The sequence below is a fragment of the Pinus tabuliformis genome, chromosome 3_1 (assembly GCF_031772625.1).
Source record: "Pinus tabuliformis cultivar Carrire ecotype Pingquan chromosome 3_1, CPIR1, whole genome shotgun sequence".
Lineage (NCBI taxonomy): Eukaryota > Viridiplantae > Streptophyta > Pinopsida > Pinales > Pinaceae > Pinus > Pinus tabuliformis.
In genome coordinates, this window is record NC_142301.1 from 217288482 (window position 1) to 217311327 (window position 22846).

Below are 22846 nucleotides of genomic sequence, written 5' to 3' on the forward strand. Positions count from 1 at the left end.
TCGACACCATCTCTTTAGCTAATCATATGCTTTCACTTGGTTGTTTTTCCTTTCCTGAGGAACTGCAGCGATGAGTGGTTTTATTAGCCAGCCTCTTGACCATTACATGTTTTGAGCAGTTCCACCATTGCCGGAACCAGCTGCTACCCTTTATACCACTTGTTCCTCCAGGACGAGTCACCTTTAAGCTCTTTTCTGACTCATAAAATATGAAAAGATTGCCGAGTATTTTTCCCTTTTTGACTCGTTAAAGAAAATAAAAATGGAGGTCTGCTTTCAGCGCTTTTCCGACCATTTAAAGATGAAAAGATCGCCGAGTTATCCCTCTTGACTCGTTAAACGTAAATAAGAGGCGGTCGTCTTTAAACCCTTTTCCGACCGTGTAAAAACGAAAAGATCGTCGGACCCTTGTCGTTTCAGGTTCGTTAATGGTTACGAAACGACGTGATGTTGATCACTTTTCTACTTTTTCAGATCGATATCACTACATATGAAAAGTACTCCTCGATCGTAATGGTCAGGCGGTTCTTTCTAGCATGGTTTTATACTTTTTCGGGCTCGGGAGACACAACTTTACGAAAAAGGACCCCCCTGGAGTTCACTTTTCTGTTGTCTTTTCAAACTCTCTAAACATGAAAAGACGCCGAGTTCTTCCTTTGTTAGGTTCGTTAAAACTTAATGACATCGGATTCCGTCATAATGACGCTCACAAGCATATGCTATCCCCTTCAAGCTTGTTAAAAATAACTGGGGTACTCGCCAGAAATGGTGGGGAAAATGGATCCATAATTGTCGTCGTGTCGGCAATATGTCGCTCTTGAACATGGCACTAGTCTGCATTCGTGTCGGGTGGGGACATCTCATCTTGTTTTACACTTGCCTCCGTGGGTTTGGGTTATCCTATTTGGCCTCTCATCTACTCATTGTCTTGTCACCATGACCCCTGCTCATTTGATGTCAAATACTGCCAAATCCACTATCGTGCCGCCGATGTGTTCAAGAGAAGTTGACCTCTGCAGCAGTACAACCTCCTCTGATACCTCACATAATTTTGCATCACCACAACATTCTTCCTCTGTCTCGTGTCACTGATGTGGGAAACACTATGGCCCACCTTTGATCAAGGTCACTTCCTGTCGACTTCAGCTCATTATCCAGGAAGCTAATCTAGAGACTCCCTTCGGTGCCTTGGAGCCTGCATGCCTCAATGGCAGGTTCTTCGTGTTCGACGCGAGGTTTTCATCATTGGCCTCCGATCGAATGATTCTACGGGTGTTCGACGCCAGCTCATTGATTCACACGCCGTAGATTGTACCTATAGTACCTTGAGGACCATTGTCATTATTGGTGGTACCTCTCGCGTCTGCTAACTGTTTTCATCATTGACTGGTAATCAGACGATGTTCATGCATGTTCGACTTCAACTCATGCATTCGCATGCTTGAACTTGTACTCTGTTCGGGTCGAGATGGAGCGCAAGACCCTGGATTTTGTCTGTGAGAATCCAGGCTGCGATTTGTGGCTTATTATGATTATTACATGACTCATTCACTGGATGGCTGCGACCATGCCTGAGTCTGTTTTTCGATCCTCTCTGGATGGCTGCGTCCATGCCTTGGATCTAGATTCTTATGTACTCTATTATGGATGGCTGCGCCCATACCACGCATATATCATGTACTTGAGATATCAGTTGTACTTCTTTACGCAGGTTCTCTGGCGGCCGTGTTTTCAGTCACGCATGTTCTTGTAAAGCATTTCAACCCTCTCTCTCTCGGGCCTCATGCTTTAGGGGGCATCTGTTACACAACAATTTGTCACCGTTTGTCACCGTCCCTGTTACCCCTCGCCTGTACACTGGAGGAATCATTTCGGGACCTGTGAGAAGTGACATGACCTGAAACCACTTGCACTATATTCCTCTGAGTATGAGCTTCATTTTCCCTGAAGACATCTCCTGTAAAATCTTCATGAAAACAGCTCTTTTTGCATTAGCGCGGGTCCACAGTTCACTGCCCGCGCCAATGAGGGAAATACTCTAAAAAGGGCGCGCCATTGGCGCTCTGTCTCAGAGTCGCACTCGCGCCAACCGAATTGAGTAAAGTTTTCAACCACCAAACTCCCGAAGGTTCGCTTCAACCCATTCACCAACTGAATCTATGTTGAGCTAGGATGGTTTGGCTTCGAATCTCCATAGAAGGGAAAATGGTTTGCCACCTTTCATGGAAGTTTCCAAGTGATAAAGCCAATCCCATGAATAATGTGGTTGATCCTATCTCTTTCCTCTCTATCTATAAAAGCTTGCCTCTATGCCTTGAGCAAGCTAGTTAGAGTTACAATAGTTAGAGTCACAATAGCCAAGAGCCAATAGTTTGAAGCTGCAAGAGCCTTCTTTGCACCCATAAGGCCAAATCTAAGTAAGGAGATTCTTGTCACCCAAAGAGAGAGAGGCTTGTTCCTCATCCCAACAAGCTTTGCAAGACTTGTGTAGCTGACTACCCAGCCAAAGGAGGATTTGACGTCAGAACAATGGTTGTATTCTTCTTTGTTATTTATTAATAATAGATGACTATCATTATGGTTCCACTCTCATTGTCTTATGTTTGATGTTGATTTATATCTTTTCTGACTAATATAGAATTGCATCTACTAGATTTTACGCTTGTTTTCGTGTTGTTCTTTGCATGTGCAGGTATCTAATCACGGAGATCGTGTGGATCGTGACTGGCCAAAGCAAAGGAACGAAGGCGATATCTCTTCGACGAACACTAGCGTTGGAATCCAAGTAGGTTCTCACCATCTACTTCTTATTTGCAATTAGGAACTTGCGTGATAGCATTGTGTGATTGTTGCTAGACCCGGTCTGGGCTAGTAGAGGTCGTCTCTGTCCGCAGAGAGGATTTACCTCCATAACAGGGCTTACCCAATTATATTCTTCCACTGGTTCAATGATACTTGACACATGCATTCTATCCAACTCCAAGTGGACCTTTTCTTTATACTTTGGATGGAGGCGGTAAGGCCTTTGCTTGATCTGCTTCATGTCCAGTTTCAACATAATTTTCATAACTCCTAGGTCCCCTATTATCCCCTTTAAGTCTGAGAAATTCATAGGGAACAAGTCCTGGTATTCGCAGAACAACTCAGCGATCTTATCCACCATATCATCATCCTAGTAGTCCCCTATCTTCACAAACTTTGGCTCCACCTCTGTCCCGATGTTCACTTGTCTTGTTTTCAGTGGCGTGGTGATATCTAGATTTTCTATCTATAGCCCCTCAACTTCGCGGTGTCATTTTGTTTCCAGGATATTAATGTTCCTTGGATCCTCATCTTCTTCTTCAATAGTCACATTTGTAGCACTCCAGCGCATGGTGTAGCTGGGTGGTCCAATCCGATTGAAGCAAATCCAAGGGATCCTGCAGTATTTTGAAGATCGTTGCTTTGACCTCCTGCAGTGCTTCATCAATGTACTCAATTCCATCTTCAAAGTTGAATGTCATCAAGAATCCATGTCTCAAAATATCCCATTTGTCTGCGCCATGGTGGAGCTTTGTCTCCAGGTACCAATTCATAGGTATTACATCCAAGGTGTGACAAAACAGATGCACCCTCTCTGGTTGTAGTTTTTTCTCCATAAGCATTGGTCCATTTGGCTAAGTGATTGCGCGGGTCACTCCTTCCAATGTATTTATCTGTCAACCGTACCTTTGGGTGACCAAACTGCACCCTCATCATTCTTCTATATTTGTGCCATCCATCGAAGTTGTCTTTATGTGTACCCCACCATCTTGCAAGCGTAGCACGCAGCGCCAAGTCCAAGCCTTGGAAGCGATGCTTCTCTGGCACTTCCCTTTCAAATGCATACAAAAATTTATCAATGTCAGTTCAACCATCATAGTAAGGCAGACCTCTTACCTCTAATGATACGTAGCGCAACGATTTGGTCATCATGTTACATCGTAGCGTGGATACTTCATGCAATCTATTCTGCCAGTGTTCCAATTCCTCGTCTAAGTATGATGTACAGGAGTTTTTACGGTCCCATGCAAGACATCCATTTGCTGTTGGATTCACCCAATCTTCATCTCATGTCATTATCTTATAAATCTGGTCCAAATCGTCATCACCTTCATAATCGCGGACTGGTTCATTGTAGTGCAGTCCTTCTGTAGGGTCAAACGGTACTACTACGCGGAGTGGTTTTCTTTAAAATGTCATTGTCTGCTTCTTCAAATTAATCATCACATTCATGTTGATAGCCCAGTCGATCCCAAGGAGCATACATTAGGGATTGTTCTCATCGACAGTCTCTATCACTTCAAAATCGGCCAACGTGCTCACGCCTTCGATATCGATTGTCACTCCCTGTAATGTTCTCATGGGGATAAGCTTTTGTTGATTTTCCATCCTCAATTGAATAGGAGACCACTGCAGCGCAGGTCTCCCCATTCTCTCCCATGTCTTTTTAGGCAAAAAATTCGCGTCACACCCAAGATCCAGAATAACTTGGTCCATTTCATATTCTCCTACTACGTGGTGAGTCTCATCTCCCACCCTGTTCTTGCCTTATGTTACCAATCTTCCTAACTATGCGTGGTCCATCAGAAGCGTTTTCTGTAGGTTTTAACCCCATACAGAAATTACCTGCATACGAATTCTAAAACACATAAAATAAACAATGCGAGAGCATAACACATAAAACACAAATACACAGAGATTTTCCCCTGGATCCCAAAACTGGGACTACCAGCTTGATTTTTCATTATATTCCTTTCAATGTTACAATACATATTTATATATGTTGAAGCATCCAATACCATGGACTGAAAACCATCGCATCCAAAACCATGGACCGAAAACCATCGCGTCCAAAACCATGGACCGAAAAACCATAGGTAGGTACGCCCAACCTAATATAAGGTCCAAAAAAAAATTTCCCGGGGTGCTGCCCTCAACCTTGTAGAAGGGGGCTACCCACCCCCCTCAAACCCCCCGTATAGGGGGGGCTACCGCCCCCCCCCCCCGGTGACCCCCCCGCTGCGCAATCGGCACAATGAAGGGGGGGGCTCTGCCCCCCCTCTAACCCCCTGGTTCACTACGTAGGTTAGTTGTGGAAAGAATATAACACAACCCAAAATTCTCCCACTTGTTGTTTTCTTTCCATAGGGGGCCACAGGAGAGCTTAGTCAGTTCTCCAGCCCTGAAATGCCCATTGTTTCTCTACACCAAGAGAACTTCTCAGAGCTCACAGATTTTGTCAATGCATCTGCAATATTCTTCAAAGTGTCCGCCTTTACCAGAAACACCTTTTTGTCTTCTATCATATCCCGCACAAAGTGATATTGAACATCAATGTGTTTTGTCTTTGAATGATAGGCAGGGTTCTTTGCCAAGAAAATTGCACTTTGGCTGTCGCAGTCTATCCTTATAGCTCATTGTACTAACCCCATACTTGAACACAATCTTTGCAACCAAATTGCTTCCTTGCTTGCATGAGTGGCTACCATGTATTTTTCCTCTGTAGTTGATAGTGCCACTACATATTGTTTCTTACTCATCCAACTGACTGCACCTCCAAATAGGTTAAACACATACCCACTTGTAGATCTTCTCTGATCCAGAACTCTAGCCCAGTCTGCATCAACAAAGCCACAAATATCCAACACTCTATACAATCATGGTCTTCGTTGGTAGCACAAACCATAATCAGTAGTGCCACGCAAATACCTGAAAACCCGCTTGACTGTTGTCTAGCGCTCCTTTCCTGGTTTTGACATAAAATTGCTCAATATTCCCACTGCATGTGCAATGTCTGGTCTAGTATAGACCATTGCATACATCAGGCTACTGATTGCACTTGCATATGGAACATGGGATATATCCTCTTCCTCTTCTTGTGTCTTGGGACACTTTCAGCAAATAACTTTACACCTATCGGAATAGGAACCTTCACCAGTTTACTATCCTGCATATTAAACCTCTGCGGTATTGTCTTGACATACTTCCTCTGGTTTGACTAGAGCTTCCTCTTTTCCCGGTCTCTTTTAATTTCCATGCCCAAAATATAGTTTGCAGCACCAAGACTTTCATGTCGAATTTGGAGGACAATTGGGTATTCAAATCCTGGATAATTTCTTTGTCATCTCCAACCAGCAACATATCATCCACATACAAGACCAGATAAATAACACGGTCACCAATTAATTTAAAATACACACAATGATCTTCTTTGCTTCTGGTGAAGCCAATTCCCCATATAAATGTATCAAATTTATGATACCACATCCTTGGTGATTGTTTTATCCCATGCAGAGACTTCTTTAACTTACATACCAGTTCTTTCTTACCCTTCACTACAAAGCCTTCAGTTTGCTTCATGTAGATTTCCTCTTCCAGATCCCCGTGAAGAAATGTTGTCTTCACATCCATCTGTTCTACCTCAAAATCAAAAGCAACAAAAACAGATAAAAGTAACCTAATAGAAGTTACCTTGGCAACAGGAGAAAAAATATCACCAAAATCAATTCCCGACACCTCGGAATAACCTTTTGCTACCAACCGAGATTTGTATTTCTCCACCTTTCCTTCTACATTTGTCTTCTTCTTGAACACCCATTTGCTGCCAATGGGTTTCCTTCCAACCGGCAACTCCACCAGATCCCAAGCCTCATTTTTATGCAAAGATACCATTTCATCAACCATGGCCTCTTTCCAAAGTTTTCCATCCTCTGAATCTACTGCTTCCTTCACAATTCTGGGATCATCATCAGTAATAGATAATGAAAAATTTGAACTGAAAGCAGATGGACTATACCTTTCCGGTTGCCTTCTTTCTTGAACTGATCTTCTTACACCCGAAGTTTGTGGCTCTTCATCTTCAGATTCCTCCTCTGCTATAGTGTCTGATTCTTCCTCCTTTAGCTCAAACTCTATCTTCTCAGATTCCTTTGGTTGGACTTCATGTTTAATAACATCTTTCACCTCTCTGAACACCACATCTCGACTGTACACAACCTTGCTTGTTGTTGGGTTCCAAAGCTTATAACCCTTTAAACCATCCTTATACCCAATAAAGATGCACTTTTCAGATTTACTATCCAACTTGGTTCATTTCTCCTTTGGAACATGTACATATGCATCACATCCAAATACCCTCAGATGTGAAAGAGAGGGTTTCTTACCAGTCCATACCTCTTGTGGAGTCTTATCCTCTAATGCTGATGAAAGTGATCTGCTTACCAGGTAACATGTTGTCTCCACCGTCTCTGCCCAGAATTACTGTCCTAACCCGACACCACTGAGCATGATTCTTGCCCTTTCCATCAACGTCTTGTTCATTCTTTATACAACTCCATTTTGCTAAGGTGTATATGGAGTAGTCTTCTGCCATGCTATACCACACTTCTTACATAATTCTTCAAATTCCTTACTGCAAAACTCTCCACCGTTATATGTCATCGGCACCTTTATCTTCTTTTCTGTCCGGTTTTCAACCAGAGCCTTAAATTCTTTAAACCTGTCAAAGACTTCAGATTTCTTCTTAAGGAAATATATCCATGTATTCCTTGAGAAGTCATCTATCAATGATACATAGTACACAGACTTACCCAGTGATGGAACCTTCACAGGTCCAAACACATCACTATGCACAAGCTCTAATATTTGTTTCGCCCTCTTACCACCAGAGGGGAAACTCACCCGATTTTGCTTCCCATATACACAATTTTCATAGAAATCAAAATCCAAAGAGCTATTACTCATATCTTTTACCATACCTTTACCATGAAGTATTCGAAGGACCTTCTCTCCAATATGTCCAAGCCTTTGATGCCACAACATTGTCTTCTCTCCAGAGACCACTAGATTTTCTGCTCCACTTTCAGGAACCACAAAACTGTTGCACCCATCAACAACAATGCTACCTTGTAGCTTATATAGAGTTCCAGTCTAAACTCCCCACATCAATACCAGTGCTCCTCAAACCATCTTGCAAGTATCCTTCTTGAACATTGTTTTTACACTTGCATCATCCAACTTGCTTACAAAAATCAGATTTCTGGCTAATGCAAGAATATGCAGAACACTTGGAAGTGTTCTAACCCTTCCACCTTACAACTTCAACATTAATTTTCACGACCAATGATTCTAGCCTTCCTATCATCCTCTAAGAAGACATCACCACCATTGTATTTCTCATACTCGCAGAACCACTATCTATGGGGAGTGAAGTGAAAGGATGCACGTGAGTCAATCAACCATGCCTCATGATCTACATGTGTAGTTGAAGAGGCCAAGTACACATCCCCACCTTCATCTAAGGTGGTTTTCGCCTCTGCATAAGGAGCATCATCAGATCCCTTTCCTTTATCAGGAACTTTAGATTTACAATCCCTTTTTTAGTGCCCTTCCTTTCCGCATTTCTAGCACACCATCTTTACAGGTTTTCCTAGAGATTTAGATCTCCCACTTGATGACTTATTTTTGTTTCTGTTCTGGGACTGTCCTTGTACAAACAAGGCATCACCATTCTGGGTCTCCATATTTTTCCATCTCATCTCCTCCATCAGTAAGGATGAGACTATTTCATCAAAATGCAAGGCAGTTGCATTGCTACCTATTGCAATAACCAGACTATCCCACGAATCTGGTAGTGAACACAACAAAATGATGCACTTATCTTTATCTGAAATTTTAATATCAATAGATACTAACTGACTTACCACAGTGTTAAATGCGTTCAAATGTTCTATCACTGAGTCTCCATCTTTCATCCTCAGGTTATACAACTTTTTCTGCATGAACAGTTTATTCACCAGAGACTTAGATTGGTACAAAGTCCCGAACTTTTCCCACAAAGCCTTCGCCGTAGCTTCCCCTGATACATTCAACAATATTGAATCTGAGACACACAATCGTATTGTGCTCTTTGCCTTCCGATCCAACTTCTTCCATTCTTCATGGACACTCCCGTTGGTTTAGTACCTGGATCTACCATGATCCACTGATCTTTATCCACCAACAGATCCTCCATCTTGAGTTTCCACAACTCAAAAATTTGACTGTTAAATTTCTCGACCTCTATCTTTCCACTGCTTGCCATCTTCTTTCACCAGCAGAATCGATCTCGCAGATCTCCCATTGAACAGGGTTTATCACAGGCCTGAGCGAAACCCCTCAGCAACAAAGGCATCCCCTTGAAGCCAAAACAACTCTGATACGAAATGTAGGTTTTAATTCCATACAGAAATCACCTGCATACGAATTCTAAAACACATAAAATAAACAATGCGAGAGCATAACACATAAAATACATATATATAGAGATTTTCTCCTGGATCCCAAAACCGAGACTACCAGCTTGATTTTTCATTATATTCCTTTCAATGCTACAATACATATTTATACATGCTAAAGCATCCAATACCATGGACCAAAAACCATCGCATCCAAAACCATGGACCGAAACCATCGCGTCCAAAACCATGGACCGAAAAACCATAGGTAGGTATGCCCAACCTAATATAGGGTCCAAAAAAAAATTTCTTGGGGCACTGCCCTGGACCCCATAGAGGGGGGCTACTTGCCCCCCTCAAACCTCCCAGACAGGGGGGCCTATCACCCCCCCACTGTGCAATTGGTGCAATGAAGGGGGGGCTCCGCCCCCCTCTAACCCACTAGTTAGTCATGGAAAGAATATAACACAACCCAACATTTTCTTTCCCAACACACTAATTTATCAGCTCATGTAACCCTTTCATAGCCTTGCTATCACGTAGCAGCTTCATACATGTCTCCAAGAAGGTAGTAAGCATAGAGGGGTTCATCTCTAAAGCTGGCTTATCTTGACTTCCTCAGGTAGAAGCCTCAGTATATCTTTTATTTGCTTCCATGAAGGTCTCCTTCGCGCACTTCAAATCAAAGCCAACCTCCTCTTCTAGAGCTTTGCGGACGCATTCACCTTCTTCAGGCTTCTTTCCCTTATCTTCACCAGTCACCATTTCACTTCACAGCACGATGTTCACATTAGGATCCTCTTTTCAGGGTTCAACCCTCATCATTTTCATATTCTGGGTAGGTTGTTGAGGCTGTGCCCCTTTTTTGCAGATCTTGGCTAGTAATATAGGGCAGTCTTCTATCGTGTGGTCATATTGAGTGCAATATCTGCATGACAGGTGTGTCGAGTTCATGCATTCTCACACGTAGTGTCCTGGCCCCCCATAGTTGTAGCAAATCACCTGTCCTCAACCTCTACCAGGTCCTCCTCCACCTCGGCCTCGCCCGCGCCCTTGAAATCCTCCTCACGCTCCCCCAACAACTTGATTCGGAGTCCAAGTTTCTACCTGCACTATATGTAGGTGTTCTATCCATCATTAGCTCATAGCTACGATACTTACACTCATCATGACTGATCGATTGACAGAAGTTGCAGAAGAGTTGTTGTGGTGTATCTACAAATTTCTGCAGCAAGTGGCAATTGTCTGTCACATATTTTCCAGCCACCTAACAGATGGCATACCATAGCATGGGCCTTGTACTTGGCCCTACTTGAGCTTCCAGCCTCAGAGGCATTGGCCCTCCTGCAGAAACATAATTCACAAAGACTGGGCAGTGATCTTTGTCATGCCCCTTGCTTTTGCATTTCAGGCACCAAACTTCTTTGCACACCTCTGGCCAAACTACTCTATCCTTCTTCAGACTTTGAAACTATAGGCAAAGGTTCTGCAATTGGACATGAATCTGCTAAACTCCCAAATTAGCTTCTTGCATCAACGTCTCATGCAATCTCATTGCAATCTCCAGGGCTTCCGCCTCGGTCCCAATCTTTTGTTGCGATAAAGTAACCCTTAGATGGGACAAGAGTGAAGACACAAACCATTCGAAGTGCTGCCCATTCGTAAGATTCATGTTGGCTTCGCGAATCATGCAATTCAATATTTGATTCAGATCCTAGGGTGTCTCTCCAGGCTTCATCATGATCTCCTTGAATCCCACAATCAATTGAGCTTCATACTTAGGCCTAATGAACTCATTATTCAGTGTGGTCTGAATATATGCTAATGAATCCATCAGGTTATCAGTGCAATACTTAATGTACCATGTCAGCACGTGTTCTTGTAAAGCAGTGACCAACGTTTCTTTCTTCATTTGATCATCTGTTATACCCTGAACCTCCCATATGACCTCTGTGACGGACCAAAACTGGTTCTTGTCTTTAGTTCCAGACCCCTTGAAAATGGGAAACTAACTGCATTTTCCATATAGAACAGTGGCAGAGGTGGTGGCGATGTGGGCGAAGGTGTATGTTGTGGAGGTGAATGCGAAGGTGGGGTAGGTGGATGGGGATTCGTGGGAACCCTCATTTTATTAACTGAAAAGCACTCTACGGTGAAGCCTGTGTTGTTCCCTCATCATCACTGAGAGGAGGTTCGATCAGCGGGTTGTATTCAGGGCCTTTTCTTCCTCTATCCCTGAAGATATTTCCACTTCGCGTAGCTCCAAACATCAAGGTAATTGCATAACCCACTTTTCACACAAGAGCATCTTAATCCAAGTATTTAAAGACCTTAAATACTTACCTTGCGTTCCCTTGAAGAAGAAACACTCTGCTTCACTGTAACTGATTGAAGTATCGACTGCGAACTCTATCATGAATCCTCCTATGATATAATCAAGCCAGTGATCAACAACGTGTGTGATCTTATCTTCCGAGGTTTCCAATCTCCACACTAACTCTGGGGTCCACACTATTGGACTGTCAAGCCTCCACCTTCCTTGGACATCTACCAATTTAGCAATCCACTCATATAATTCAACCAGGAAGGAACAGAAGAATATTTCATGTATCTTTGTGTACAAATATTTGTCCAACCTATTGAAAATGCAACAAGATGATGGAGCTTAGTGGAAAGGAGTCACCTTCACTAAGTGGGCCCCCAGGCTATTTTTGGCTCAAAGTCTATTTTTAGACATATGGATCATGGTCTATGAGTTGCAAGATGTTGTTTATGGATGATTGGTCATGTTGGGAAAAATAGATGGACTTCTATTTTTGGTTCACAACGGAGTGATCAGAGTCTATTTTTAGAGTGCCGGGCTAAAAAGAGAAACAGTCAAATATTATTAGCCCTTAGTAATATTTGGACTCTAAACATTATCTTATTCTCTTGGAGTGCTTCAGTTCAAGCTACGGATGTGGCACATGCAGCTGAAAAAAGGAATCACGTGGTTTCTTATGTGTTATTTGAGCTATTGCATGGAGGACTTCAGTTAGAACTCATGTATGTGAGTTCTGTGGAGTTGGATGTGGAGTTGATGGAGTTGTGTTCAGTTTGACTTAGTTGAACTAGTTGTATTTAGTCTAAATAAAGAATACACTAGTGATGAGTTGTGCGAATTGATTGTTAATTAATTCACTAATTATTAACTCATAAAGAAACTAAAGAATACATCAGTTAACTCAGTGCATGTACAGTTCAACAGAGACAGGTGTTAGAGGTAAGTGAAAGGGTGAGTTGTGCATGAGATTTTGCACATGCATGGATTTGAGTAATGCCAATGAGGACTACGCAATGTGGGCCAATATCAAGGCAATTGTAGCTTGTGCTCACATAATTCTCTTGCAGGATTGTGCAGTGGAGGCAGGCAAAGCAGCGGAGGAGATTTGAACCTGTGACTTGTTCGGATCTGAGCTAGTTTTGTGTGTAACAGGTGGAGATAGTGCTGGATACTTGTGAGGAGTATTGTACTATGTATTGTTACATGCTCTCAATCATTAATATACAAACAGTGTGGGGTTTTCAGCTGTATGCTTTCCCCGGGTTACATATTGTGTTAATGTGTGCATGCGATTGATGTTTCATTGATTTTAATGCTGCTAAATTGATGATCAACTTAGAGGAGGTTATGTATTATGCATGTATTCCGCAATAGTGTATAATCGGGATAATCTCTATGAATAAGTGTTTATTATTCAAAATTTCTACATGGTACCAAAGCTGGTTGATTTGTAGAAAACGTTCTACAGGATATCAAAGTGAGATTGATCATCAGATCTATTATTCAGAAAGTGTTTACATTTTATTTCTTCAGGCAAAGTCTGTAATCGGGCCAGGTAGCCTCTGGATTCATCCTTCTTTTGGAAGGTGAGATATCCGGTGAATGCCCATACAGTTGATCTCTGTACAAGAAATACTTTGTTCTCATGAATTTTACATCAGAAGCAGTTGAGTTTTGAGCTGGTGGAATGGCGCTCAAGGATAAACTCAGACACATCTAAGTGTGAGAATTGAGACAGTATGCCCCAGTATCTCACGAAGTTCACCCAATGCCGGGATGAGCTGGGAAGTGTGGGGGTGACTATCGATGATGAGGACTTGGTGAGCTTGGCTCTTCTTGGTCTTCCGAAGAGTTGGCATTCCTATCAGGACTTTGTCAATGGTCGGGAGAAATTGCCAGGATGGGAGAGACTTTGGTCGGATCTTGTGCAAGAGGAGATCAGGCGGAATACCAAGGACGGATCTTCATCAAAGGCATCTGATGAAGAAGATTGTGCTTTGGCTACCAAGCAAAGAAGGGGAAGGAGAAGGGTTCTCTTTCCGAATCCAGTTCTTCCAATGATGGGAAGAAGGTTGACAAGTCGAAGGTGAGATGCTTTTGTTGTCATGAATTGGGCCATTATGCTACTAATTTCCCAAAGAAGAAATCCAAGAAGGGATCCGAGGAAGGATCTGAAGGTGAGGCACTTGCATCACAGTTCGAGTTGGATTTCACACTCTTCGCATGCATGGTTTCATCCATGGTGGGAAGTGGTTGGTTTCTTGACAGTGGAGCTTCTTTCCACATGACCGGTGACAAAAGTTTGTCCAGTACTTTGGAGGAGAAGGATCTCCAGATACTCATAGCGATGGGTAATGATGAGAAGTATAGTGTCTCAGGTGTAGGCACGGTTATTTTCAGAGGGAGCATGGAGCTCGCCTTACCTTGATCGATGTCAAGAATGTACCAGGGCTGGAGAGAAACTTGGTGTCGATCGCGATGCTGGAAGATGAAGGCTATGATGTAGTCTTCAGTAAGGGAAAGGTTTTCCTTAGACACATCATCACTAGATAGGTGAAGCAGATTAGTTCACGGGTCAAGAACCTGTATGCTCTTGAGGTTCAAGATGCATGCAAAGCCTTGAGCAGCGAGGCAACTGATGGAGACTTGGTGGTTGAGAGGGAGCGTATATTACCTCTCAACATGCAAAGCCAGAAGAAGTCTCAGACGATTGTGGAGGAGCCACGATTGGTGCAGTAGCTTCAGGAGTTTGTGGAGCAGCCACAACAAGGGAAGTTGAGTGGAGATCGAGTAGAGACATCTACTCATGCAGAGACCTCCAGTAGCGGGAAACTTCGAGCCAGGTGGGCTAAGGGATCGCATGTAGCCATACCTCCAGGCAGGAGGTGGGGTGATGTGGGTTGATCGTTCCAAGGAGGAGGGGCAAGATCCTTGAGGTACCCAACCTCTTGGATGAGACCTTGCTATGGGAGCCCCGATGTGGAGTAGCAGGAACTGATTGATTAGGTAGAGACAGATGCGGATGGAGCAGCAGAGAGAGCGATAGTGTAGGTAATCCTAGGACATCGCATAGCTAGTAGGCTACAGCAATGCGAAAGGCACAAGTGTTTTGCACAGTGCTAGGTGGCACAGAGAAGTGTGCATTGGTGTGAGATGCATGGAGATGTTGTAGTAACGCAGATGTCAGAGAGGGAGCACTTGTCAGTACCAAGTAGAGCTTCAGCATCAGAGTATGTTCCTAGCCCAACAGAGTGGTCAGTTGGGAGTGTTTTTGTTCCAAGTGTTGTTGGAGCAAGTGGACCGGGCATACGTGTTGCATGCAAAACATTTCAAAGTTGCAGGATAGGGGTTGCAGATAATCCATATCTTGTTGAGAGGGAGTGTTGAAAATGCAACAAGATGATGGAGCTTAGTGGAAGGAGTCGCCTTCACTAAGTGGGCCCGTAGACTATTTTTGGCGCAAAGTCTATTTTTAGACATATGGATCATGGTCTATGAGTTGCAGGATGATGTTTATGGATGATTAGTCATGTTAGGAAAAATAGATGGGCTTCTATTTTTGGTTCACAGCGGAGTGATCAGAGTCTATTTTTAGAGTGCCAGGCTAAAAATAGAAATAGTCAAATATTATTAGCCCTTAGTAATATTTGGACTCTAAACATTATCTTATTCTCTTGGAGCACTTCAGCTCGAGCTACGGATGTGGCACATGCAACTGACAAAAGGAATCACATGGTTTCTTATGTGTTAGTTGAGCTATTGCATGGAGGACTTCAGATATAACTCATGCATGTGAGTTCTGTGGAGTTGGATGTGGAGTTGATGGAGTTGTGTTCAGTTTGACTTAGTTGAACTAGTTGTATTTAGTATAACTAAAGAATACACTAGTGATGAGTTGCGTGAATTGATTGTTAATTAATTCACTAATTATTAACTCATAAAGAAACTAAAGAATACATCAGTTAACTCAGTGCATGGACAGTTCAACAAAGACAGGTGTTAGAGGTAAGTGAAAGGGTGAGTTGTGACTATCAGTTGTGCATGAGATTTTGCACATGCATGGATTTGAGTAATGCCAATGAGGACTACGCATTTTGGGCCAATATCAAGGCAATTGTAGCTTGTGCTCACGTGATTCTCTTGTAGGATTTTGCAGTGGAGGCAAGCAAAGCAACGGAGGAGATTTGAACCTGTGACTTGTTCAGATCTGAGCTAGTTTTGTGTGTAACATGTGGAGATAGTGTTGGATACTTGTGAGGAGTATTGTACTATGTATTTTTACATGTTCTCAATCATTAATATACAGATAGTGTGGGGTTTTCAGCTGTATTCTTTCCTCGGGTTACATATTATGTTAATGTGTACATGCGATTGATGTTTCATTGATTTTAATGCTGCTAAATTGATGATCAACGTAGAGGAGGTTATGTATTATGCATGTATTACGCAATAGTGTATAATCGGGATAATCTCTATGAATACGTGTTTATTATTCAAAATTTCTACACAACCACTGTTCTTTCGTCAATCACGGATTTCTATTTTCTTGTGCCATGAATTCGTGGATGTTCCTATACAACCAATATCCAATTTTCTTCATGGTTGGATTCCAGTGATGCGACATCACACATATCTTTATGCAGATCTCGGTCCCGACAACGAAACCATTTGTTGGCTTAGTGGGTCCTGACCTAGGTTCAATGTTAATTTATCGAAACAAATCCCTACACTACTGGCCCTTTCGGCATCAATCCACGGAGCGCAGACTGAAGTCTCACCCGAAGCAGTATGGGGGGATGATGGAACAAAGTTTCTGCAACCACAGATGGTAGTGATGTCGTTTTGTGCCCTAACTCTTCCTTTACACAGATCAATAATATTTTTAGGGCTTATTGATATACTTTTCTTAATTGGCCTCTAGACCTTCGCAAAGATTTATGATTGTCTTTCGTGGACCCTAAAAAGGTGATTCATGTACTTACGCGCTTATGTAATTACTCCTACTTTTGTATTTACCCAGATTAGCTTAAGTATCTGATAACTCCAACAAGCCTTAAGATGTTATTCATGTAAATAGATATTATTACGTGTTTTCAGATAACAATGTAAAATATATAGATTCGCGAATCAAGATGGAATTAAAACATAAACCCAGTATTCATCATAACATAATCACATGCATTTATAATAGAAGTAAATAGATCGAAAACATGTAATTCCATAATAATATTCTCTATTAGTACTTCAAATCTTCTTATAGACTCTAACTACCTTGCGCACTCAGCGGCAGGGGTTCGTCCACTTAGCTGCGGACTTATACCCTATGCCTCTACGCACATAGCTGCAAAGCCTCTCTTCTACTCTAAGACTCTTTGACTTTTCGCTAATGACCCATTACGTTCATCATCTAAATATAAACTCTCTTAGAATCTTCTAAGACTCTCGTTTTTATACAATCCCATGGTCCGCGGACCATGTGTGGATCTTGTAAAGCTGACACAATTTACATAAAAGAAGGGCGGAAAACCTTTATGACATTTTACATATACGCCCTCCGCGACCACATATTATGGAGACTTTACACTTTACATGAAAAAACTTGGGCTTTCTGCCCCAAAACTTGGGCTTTTAACCTCAAAATCAACCCGAGGGGACCCTGTTCCAACATGTGGTTTGTGGCATGCTAGGATAAGCATGAATAAGACACTGGAAGCAAGGTTTCTTGGTAAGGACAATGTGGTTTTGGATGTGTTGTATTAATGTTGTGCATATGTTGTATAAGTTGTACATGTTGCATATGGGATGATTGTGCGCATGCAGTATTGTGCATATGTAGTGTGTGTACATGTTGTTTATGCAATATTATGTATAGGGTGTTAGTATTGATAGTGTTGTATGAATGTTGCATATTCAGTGTTAGGTATATATGGTGTTTTGTACATGTTGGATATATGGTGTTGTGTACATATTGTACTGTGTGCATGATGGATATGTTGTGTTGTATGCATATGATGCTCTACGCATGTTGGATATGCAATGTTGTGTACAGATGATGCTATGTACATGTTGGATATGCAGTGCTATGTACATGTAGTGTTGTGTGCATGTTGTATGTGTAGTTCTATGGACATATGGTGTGGTGTGCATGATTGTACAAGTGGTGTTGTGTGCATGTGGCGTTGTGTACGTGTCGTGTCGTGTACATGTCGTGCATGTAGTACTATGTACATGTGGTATTGTGTACACATTGTACATGTGGCATTGTGTACACATTGTGCAGGTGGTGTTGTTTACATGTGATGTTGTGCACACGGTGTGCAGGTGTTGCGATGTACAGGTGGTATTGTGTACATGTTGTGCATATGGTGCTAGTGCACGTGTGGAATTGTGTGCATGTCATACATGTTGTGTTGTGTACATGTGATACTATGTATGTGCATTGTGTATTTGTGGTATTGTGACATGCGTATTCATATTGTTGTACTCTATGTGGGTACATGTATTGTGTGGCATTGTGCATCCAGTATAGATGTATGATTTGTGTTGTATATCAGGTGTATGTGTATGCATTTTGTGGTGTTGAACGTTGTGTGCATATGTATGTCATCGGATGTACATTGTGTACGTATACATGTTGTGTTGTGTTTGTCGTACACCAGATGTAGGAGTATGTATTGTGTTTTGTTGTACACTAGGTGTAGGTGTATGAGTCATATGTCAGGTGTAGGTGCATGTATTGCATGATGTTGTGTGTGTGAGACGCATGCTATGCGTATGTGCACATAGTTTAGGAGAAATGATTGGGTGTTTGTCTGGTCTGGAAATTGATCTGGAGTGTGTACGAAATAAGGACAAAGGTGGAAGCAAAGGATCGATGAAGGATAAGTATCAATATTTTATTTTAGCTTTATTATACATGTGGTTTATGATTATGGTTTATGATGATTATGGTGATCTATGATTCTGGTTTATGATGATTACATGTGATTTATGATTTTGATCTATGATTCTTATTTTTTGAGCTAACATGATGTGATGTTTTTATACATTTTGATTTGGTCAAAGATGCTAATTTGACTTGTTATGACAGGAAGTAAACACAATTGCAAGTGTACCTTATTGACAAGCTACCAATGAGGTATGACTTGAGTTTATTTCAATTTATTTTGAATCTAATGGAAGTTATATGCTTGATACAAGAAAGCGTGAACATGCCTATTTGGGTGGTTGAAATCGACTGCAATAATTAGTAGCAAGAGTGAAAGGAATTGGAAAATGCAGCAGTATGTTGGTAAAACACTTCGGGAGCAGGGCCATTGTGTGAAACTGGTACCCAGGAGTGTCCATTGACTGCCATGAGCATGCTATGACGGGTATGATGATTTTAAGGAAGGGATATGCCCTAATTTTTGTATCTTCCGATGTGAGGAAACCTTGCCAAGGGATGGACTGCCCAGAATGGGGGTGTCAGTGGAACTTGGGAGGTGAGTGACTACATGGAAGGGGTGGCTGGATTTCCTGAGGGACTATGTAGCAAAGAAGGGAAGGTTAGGGATATGTTTGTTTTGGTCATTGGCATTTCCAAATGGAATCAGATGCACATTGGGAGTATGTCGTGGAACAATGAATCGGTACTTGTTCACTTAGAGGATAAGTGGCACTGAACATTAGATGCATATTTGACTTTGCAGTGGATTCTGGACTTCCTGGGAAGGAGGTGAATCTTGGTATTACTTTGAGAGTGGAGATGTGAGCCTCTAGATTCCATTGTTTTGGATGCAAACATCGTATCCTTTTATTTGATGGTTGAGAAAATGTGCATATGTGTATATGTGTGTATTATTGTAAATACTGTATCGAGATGGATTTATAAAGCTCCATAGATAGTATGGTTATTTGTTCATTGAAGAAAATGTGTGTGTATATGTGCTTATTGTAAATATTGTAATGAGTTATGTTATAAAGCTCCAGTAAATGGTATGATTGTCATGTTTCAGTAGTGGTCATTATAAATACTACAACGAGTTGTGTTATAAAGATCCATGGGTAGTATGTTTTGTTTTCAGCAACCTTGTTGGTTATAGGTGTCATTGAACACCGAGGATGGTGTTCCCTTAAGGGGGAAGGTTCTGTAACAACCTTGGTTAAAAAAACTCTTGTAAAAATATATATAAGTCCACGGTGATAAGACATGTATTCCAAGCTGAATGGTGGGAGAAACATCATAATGGGTGTTGATTTCGTTTATTATGGCTAAGGGAATTGGAAAATGCAATGGCTAAGGTTTTGGAAAGGCATGAGGCATTAAATGGCATTTATTTATGAAAATAATGGAAATTAGGAGAAAAAGGAGGTGAAAGGTCACAGGTTTCATGTGAGGAGGAAAATGAAGGAATATAATGGAAAATGAAGAAAATAGAGGCCCCATTCATAGAAAGGCTTCTGAGGATCAGTTGGTAAGTTTTTTGACGGGTTTTTATGGAGCTCTCTTCTATTGTCTCTCTCATAATCTTGGATACTTAGAGTTTTCTTAGACCACTCTTGGAGGGTGTGGCATACTTGGAGTTTTAGAGAAAGAAGGAAAAGGAAGAGCAGGGAAGCACAAGAGGGCATTGGCGTTAGCATCTACAATAATTTTTCTTGCATGTACTGAGTTGCATGTATGTTTTCCTCACTAGTTTTGGCATGTAGGGCACATGCATGTGATTTCTTACTAATGATCTATCACTAGCATGGAAGATTGCCTGGATTGACAGTGGATTTTCCTAGCCTTGACATTTCCTAGATAGCCATGGAGATTATGGGTTTATTTCCTTATTTTGTTTTGGTTGGTTTTGATGTTTCCTTAGCTTGGTTTGAGTTATTATTTCCTGGAAACCTTGGTTCGAAAAACACTTTAGAAGCCATGTAATGGCTTGGGTTGAGTTACTAGTCCTGTTGGTGGCTAGATTTGCATACTTTTACTCACCCTTTTACCCTGTTCTTTTTATCCATTTCATGCCAATAATGGTTAATCGATATCTTAAAATGCACAGGTATACCTCTTGTCATGTATTTATGGATTATTGGTCAATGAAGCATAGTCGTAGGGGATTATTACTCAAGCGGATTTCTAATTCATTTATTTCTACAGATTTGAAGGAAGAATGACCAAGACCGTGATCCACTGAATGATACCATCAAAGTTGGTAGCATTATCCACATTGGCTACAACAATGAATCAATCTCTCAATTGACACGCTGATATATTTTACATTTTGTTTCGTTCTAAGAACCACCATGTAATTAAAGGCAGGTAGCGTTGGAACTCTAAGAATTGTATTATTGACAAAATGTATAAGGTAGAGTTGCGGGCTGTGAAAGCTATTGTTGTTAAGAGTCATTAAGGTTACAAGAGAAATAATCTAACTCTGATTCTGTAATAGCATACTTGTAATATTCCTTTAATTAATGACAGTTTGATCTTCTGAGCATATCGTGATTTGTTGATCTTGCCACAACCCTGATTAGGGAGTTGAGCCCACTCTCCTGACCAGGTGTTGTTGGATTATATGTGTGTTTAGGTTTATTTTCGTGAGTTCATTATTGTTGTGAATGTTTATCAGTGTGTGTTGTGAGTCCTAATTATTGTTACTCTTATTATTGTTATAGTTATTACTTGCACTTACTCTTATTTGTTGTTACAATATTTCTTGTTGTTACACATTGATGAATTTATAATTAATGTTCAATGTTGGGTAGGGAAACTGTGGCTTGCACATACAATGCATGATAGCCTTGAAATAATTGGTAGAACCCTGAGTTGACAATTAAATGTGGATTGGGTGAATTGCATGATTCATACTTGAACACCAACATTTTGGCGTTGTTGTCGGGGAGGCTATCAAAGGCGCGAAAGTACGACCAGTATTGACCATAGGACTGATCTCTCATCCTGGGGAAGGAAGCTTACACCTTGCTCCAGGTCCTGAGTATTAGATCGTTTGGTTGTTTGGTTTCTTGTTTTTCATTTTTTTTTAGGATTATTCTCTCGTCCTGGGGAAGGAAGTTTTTATCACCTTGCTCCAGGTCTGGAGCTTTAGATTTCTTTGTTCTGCTTTCATAAGTATTGCTCTCTCATCCTGGGAAGGGAAGTTTTATTTTTCGCCCTGTTTTAGGTCTTGAGCTTGATTTTTGTGATTTGTTTATTTTCTTTCTCTTGTTTTCTTTAGGGGCCACTCTCTTGTCCTGGGGAGGGAAGTTCTTATCCTACTCCAAGTCTTGAGATTTTAATTTGCTTGAATGTTTCCCTTTTATTTCTTGATTGTATGAACATAGACACCAATAAAAGGGGCAGAGGGAGACCCTTAAAAATAAAAGGAGTTGATTTAGGCAGAAAAAGTTACATCTAGGATATCATCTCAAGGGCTGAGTCTGGAACATCGTCACAAGCTGCTGCTAGGGTAAGATCTCATACAAGATCTGGAGGACAATCAATTTCACAACAAGAACCTCCCCCAACAGAAGAAGTTTAGTTCAGGGAAGAAGAAGTAGCAAGTAGAGGATCTGAGGAACTGCATATTGCAAGTTCAGAGGAAGAATATTTGAGGGAATTCTTTGCACCATTTGATCAAGGGAGTGTTGTTAAACAACTTCAATCACCTGTTATAGAACAACCAGAGCCAAAACCTGTTGAGATTCCAAGTGGGTATTGGCAGATATCCATGGCTCCTGCCAACTTCTTCGATCGAATTTCCAATTGGATATTTCAGAGGTGATGTGCCTATGAAGCCTATTCCTTTGACATCACTACCTAATTTCCATGGTCTTTCTTTCGAGGATCCAAACATATTCCTTTTTAAATTCGATGTTATTTTTCAAGGGTATGATTATGTTTCTGATGCTTAGAAATTGAATATATTCCCCACTACTTTGAAGGGCACAACTTTGAGATGGTTTACGGGTTTAGGGGGAAAATATATTGCTACATGGGATGATATGAAGACAATTTTCCTCAAGAAATATCAGGACTACTGCAACTCCCGAGATGTAAAGGAGCAAATATTTAAGATTATGCAGAAAGAGGATGAGAATATGGAATATTTTGTGGAATGTTTTCAATATAGTTTGCAAAGATCATACCACAATGACTTGGATAAGAATATCTTGAAGATAATCTTTCTCAAAGCACCAAGGGAGGAATCTCTAGAGCTATTGAACGTAGTGGGGAAAGGAGATATATCAAAGGAGCAATTTGATACCATTTGTGAATTATGCATCAAGTGTTCATGTGGGGCTATGAGACAGA